The sequence below is a fragment of the Antrostomus carolinensis genome, unplaced genomic scaffold (assembly GCF_000700745.2).
Source record: "Antrostomus carolinensis isolate BGI_N321 unplaced genomic scaffold, ASM70074v2 scaffold3043, whole genome shotgun sequence".
Classification (NCBI taxonomy): domain Eukaryota; kingdom Metazoa; phylum Chordata; class Aves; order Caprimulgiformes; family Caprimulgidae; genus Antrostomus; species Antrostomus carolinensis.
Genome location: NW_010305703.1, coordinates 252,253 through 258,258, shown reverse-complemented (window position 1 = coordinate 258,258; position 6,006 = coordinate 252,253).

Here is a 6,006-nt window from a genome sequence, read left to right as displayed (position 1 = left end):
GTGGAGAAAGTAGTTCCTAGAGTGTTTTATAAAGCTTTTTTAGTTAATTTTTGCAAGGTGCTTTGAGATCTCAACATTGCAACATACAGTTGTTTTTTTACAGACTGAAATTTTTTTGCATAACTGGAGTAGACTTCTGTGCAAGGCATATGCACAGACATATGAGGTGACTATGGTGAGACTGTGAATGGGAGAAACCTGAACAGAGCGCAGGATAAATCCTGTTGCCTTTGAAACATACAGATATGCTAAAATATAAGTGATACATATAGCTTTACAAATAAAAACAAATCAAATTCAATACCTGAATGACATCTGTCAGAAGTAGGTTGGACTCAGTGGATATTGCCTTTCCCAGTTCCTTCTCTGTGAGTGTTCTTGAGTTTTCTGTCATTTTAAAAATCTCAAGGAGAATGCTTTGGATGTGATCTCTTTATACCCTCCATCTTCTGTTTTAAGTATGACCAGGGTTAATATAACATATGCAAACTAAATCCAGGCTATTGCATTTACCAACACTGAATTTTTATGAAGATAGGGTAGCATTTTAATAATACTCCCTGGCTTTTCTTTGCCTTCCTTTTTAATATTTCAATGAAAAAAATATTTGTTACCATTTGTTATTTTGCAATTTATTTTTGTAAAAGTATATTTCTGTTGCTTTTGGCCAGAGAGTTACTGTAACTTGCTCCAAATTGCTGTCCTCCTGGAGCAATCCATGGAAATGTGTTGCTATTGTGTTAGTACCAAACTATTTCATATCTAAAAGACTGAAATCACAGGAACAAATGCAATATTTTTCTTTGTGCAACTTCTATCTAATGAGCACTGCTGTTGGGCAATTGGAGATCTTCATTCTAGCCTCCTTCTTGCTAGTTCCTCTGTGACTGAGTGCATGAATTCTTAATATTCCCATTTCCCCATCTGTAAAATGGGAATTTTTATACTTTCCAGCTCTATAAAATTTATAATGCAATTAATAGGATATTGACAGAACAGTCTGAGACCTCAGGTGGTAGGCACTACATGTAAACATTTTGACATTTTTATTTTTTCTAGGTTAAAAATAGAAAGGTTTAAGAATTGCATTTGGAAAAAAGGCTAAGAGAATTTGCCTGGCTGTTGTCAATAGAAGTATTTTGACCATCCCTCTTACTATTCAAAAAAAGTCTCTCATCTTGACATGCATGTATTTAAAATATAGTCTGCATTCACATAATTTTTCAGCAAGCTCCTTGTATTAATAGGAAAGCCATTATTTCTTGCAGAAAATAAAAAAAAAAGGAAAAGTGAAAATAATTTTGTGGGGTTTAGACCTAATATTCCTGTAATACTGACCTATTGAAGTTCAGTACAATACATTACATTAGTTGGGAGTAGCACTGGCCAACCCAAAGGATCAGAACTAAGAAGAATGTTTCTCACTATTCTTTTTGGCTGACCTTTTGTTTAGCTGTGAGCTAAGGTCATTTTCACTCTTGGTTAGGCTTCCTTGACAGCTAAGATGGCTTCTTTCTGAAGATATTGAGATAAACTAGGGTGGTGCATTCATTCACATTGCTAAAATCACTTCATCAAATACTACTTCTATATAAAATACTCCTGGTGTAATCAGGAAAACATCAAAATCCTGCCAAGTGCCCTTGTTAATCCTATCACTACCTAGACCATTTTTCAAGATGATTTAATTAACAAAGTAGAAGAACTTACTATTCGTTCAGCATTATTCACACAAGTTAAAATCTATGCTTTGGCTTAAGATGTAAATAATTTTCATACAATAGTAGAAAATACATGCAAATGTAGCAGTAACATTTAAAAGCAAAGCTATATCCTTCAGTCAGACATGGTCTGATTTTTCTGCCAGTATCACCAGAACATCAAAGCCACACTAAGAGGTCTACCTTTGCTAGTTTTCAACCAGAGCTGGAGTGAAAAAGAACTGCTACTGGGAAAAGTCATGCACAGCAAAAAGGTGGTTGTGTCTTTAGTTTTCCAGAACCAAAATACCTTTCAAATACCAAGAATTCTAAATGTTTCAGAGAAAAGGAAAAAGGTATAGGAGATAAATACTTGCAAAAAAAAAAAAAAAAAAAAAAAAAAGTGCAAGTGTTACGTGCTCTATGCATATATGCTAACCCATAAAATTTGGGTTAGTGAAGGAAAACCAAAAATAGCAAAAAGAACCCATGATGCAACTCTAGTTTAACCCTAGAAGCAATTCCCCTTATTGAATAAAGTGTAGACTTACTGGAGCTAATTGTCAGTGTATTCTTTATTAGTACTTCATAGTTATAATATCAGAGTGCTCCTAAGGTATAATTAAAGATTTGCCTAGATTTATGAGACTTTATCATCACCAACAGGGTTAAAGAATGCCGGGGAGACCCATTGTATGAAGGTTTTGCTCAGCAGTTTCTGCAGCAGTAAGGGCATTGCAGAATTACTTCAGTGCTTTAGAAAAGCTTGGCTGTTTGGTGGTAATATAAGGGGCATTATTAGAAAGGGGCCGGTATGCATATGTTAGACCAACTGTGGGCCCTCTTATCTTTTCTGAAAAGGGGAGGGGAAGGGAAAAAGGGGGAGAGGGAATAAGAAGTCAAAAGAACAGGATGGATGTATTCTGAAGAGTGAAATTAAATAAGAAATTATAGTTATCATTTATAACAACAACAATAATGATCTGCTAGAAAGTTGACAGTGTCCACACAGCCCTCTTGCAGTTCCTTAATACAAGTATCCTTGGTAATGGATCAGTGCTCTTCCACTTGAATTTTACAAAGTCCATGCTTTTAAATGTTAGCTGAACAGTGCTGAATGTTGGCTTCCAGATGTTACCATATTTATTACATAACCACTCATTGAATGTATTTAGCAAGCATTAGATGATAGGATGAGCCTGCAAATCCTGGAAGGGACAGAAACAATCTGTGGTGATATCTTAAGAAATTATGGTACCTCACCTTCCAGTTTACTGTCTATAGGAACAAGTTGCAAAAGCCAAACCTGACTTTGATTAGTACTTTATTCTTCAAAGGATTTCTCTGACTTAAACAGGACAGGCAGAGTGGTCAGAAACTACTGTTAGGTGTTCACAGTTTACCTTTCTTTTAGCTGCATTTAAGCATACAAAAAAATTGATAAGGCATTACAATAGAAACGTGATTTCTATATTAATGACAAATTCTTAGATGATTTGTGTATGACTTTACCAATGCTTTCATACATAGGTCTTATTAGAAATTACTCACCTCTCCTATACTCATAGAGTCTGTGTTACTGTGGTAGTTTATAGAGGGCAAAGGATGAAATTTGTACCTGAGTTAAATATAATGCTCAATTCCGTACATGGCCTGGGAACACTAATTGGTTATCTTGCCCTCTAATATTAGTCTTTTGCAGTGTGAATCTTTGATCCTTTGGGCAAACATTTCAGTTTCTGTTTGCTAAGGAAAGGTTTCATTCTATACATACAGTACCTGGGTGCCTACTTCTTATCAGGCTTACTGCGACAGTGTAGGAAAAGCTAATATTCGTTGCACATAAATTGCTTCTCTTACTGCAATTTTCACATCCTGTTCCTTCCTCCTTTGCAAATTCAGATTTGAAGCTATAAGAGAAATTTAAGTCATGTGAAAAGGATCCAAGGTAGAAAAAGAACATCTTGTTCTGCAGGATGGATTGCCATTTTGAAAAAGTGAGATAAGGGAAGTCAGAAGAATGTAGGAAACAATAAGATTGTTATTTTGCTCTGCTTTCCTGTAAACAACTTATCTTTAAAACTGCTTTAACTAAAGAACCCTTAGGACTTTGAGCGCATAACAGGCTCTTGTAAAAACACTGCAGCTGCACGTGCAAACACTCAGCTTTTAGAAAATGCTGAAGTTCTAAGCTACTCATTCAAGCTAAACTTTGTTGGTATTGGCTGGTACATAAAAGATTTCACATTTTCTTTAGCTGTTTTATTATGTAATACATTTTTTTTTTTTTTAATGTGATTCCTGCACTCCCTGCCACCCATCCTCTCCTTCTAGAACACAGGATAAACTGTTTTCTGGAAATAAACTAAGGAAATGTGTCAGGTAATTATCTGCAAATTCCTTGCCTTAGTAGCTCTAGCAGTTGAAAGTTAACAGTAACACTTGTTACTGCAAGAAGAGAAAAGACATGGGTAAAACGAGAATAAATAGTATGCGAGTGAATTGAATCACAAATCCAGCTGCTCATGATGGGACGTATAGGGCCTGAATAACAGACTTCCTAAGCTCTTACGGTGGTGGAAAAAGTTGACCAAGCAGTAGTTACGTATGTGGATCTAGAAGCTGGAGCATGTGGCCAGGAGATGAGTCTTTAACTTTTAACCAGACTTACTCGAGGGCTCTGCTGCTTTTGAAATGGGAAAAATAGTATTGTCCATCTCCCTGTGGTGAGATATTGTTAGTAATTGTGAGGTATGCATATACTCTGGTAATAGATATCAGAGCAATTCAGCATTCCTTGCAGCAAATGCATCAGAGGCAAAAACCCAAGTGGAGAGCTGAAAAGGTATTGGAATATCTGTCTTTTTCCCTGAGTTGTGGTGCCCTCACTAAATACTGCACGATGCAGGGCTTGTGTGGAGAAAAGTAATAATATAATTGAAGACAGTTTATGCTACACTTAAGTAGAAAGCAGATGGAAGTTGTATGGACCACCTAATTTTAGTATTCCCAATCTTGTAAGTGCTTAACTTTTATAACATAAATCATAATCTCTCAATCGTCTTAATGTAATTTCCTGGGAATTTTTTTTTTTTTTTTTCTCCAGATGAAGGAAACAAAACAAATTCTATTTTGTGCAGTCTTAACAGCTCCCATCAGGCATGTGATTTGACTCTGATTCCTCAGGACAGATTTAAACTACTTGAATGACATGACTTTTTAAGTTACTGGCAGCAGGAAAAGGTTCTTGTCTTGGAAAGGGTGGGCTGTTGCAGCTACGCGCTGAGCCAGGGAACCCAGACCAGATTGTGTATGCAAGCTCATGCTCTCTTGGCTGCGTGTGCATCCTAACACTGGAGGAAACTCTGATGCTTTGCGGTGACATAGAGGTGGAGGATGTGTGAGAAAGTCCTATTAAATAAAGGCTTTGCTCCCCTGCAGGACATGAATGTGCTACTTCTGCGTTGGCTGCAGGGTGACTTGGCCTTTTAAAATGTTCATTTTCAACCAGTGCTTGTGAATTCTGTGAAAACCTTGCGGACAGTCTGAGAGCAGAAAGGAGACTGTATTTGTGTGAGGGAAGGAGTTAAGGGTAAAATGCAACCACTTCTTTCTCTCTGTACTAAAGAAATAGTGGAACAACTTCCTTAGCTCCAGCAATTTCTTCATGTCATATTTTGAAAGCTGGATGGAAACAAGAGATTCATAAGAATTTCTCAAATGTAAGGGCAAAAGCGTCTTATAAAATGAAAGGTGGAAACTGAAGGGGAGCTCCTAGATGCCTCTGATACAAATCCATGCCTATGTTTTAAGAAGTCTGCATTTTTAGAGCTTAAACACAAACCAGTAAGTTGCTCTCTTATTTGTATTAGCATGTTTTTTTTTTTTTCCCCCCAAACTTTTGAAAGTGTCCTAGGAAGATAACTAAATCCCTAAAATATTAATTCTTATACAGTAACAGTTTTGATCCTGTATTACTCAGGAAGCAGAATGGCTTAGACTCTTAAAGGTATCCTGGTCCGTAATTTGCACTGACTTAAAAGATGGAAGGCTTTCAGTAGGAATCATAAATCTGCATACTGTGACTCCTGCAATGTGAAATCCCGCTTGCAAGGTGCTGTTGAGTATGGAGAGTGATGGGTATCCTTTACGAGGAAAATCTGTGAGAACAAGGCCTGAGAAAGTTATTTAATATCTCTTTTTTTTTTTTTTTTAATATGGTTTTTAATTATGTTTGGCAACTTGGAGCCTTTGAGTTTGCTACAAACTGTGATTTTATTTCTCGTGCTCCATGTTGTTTTATTTC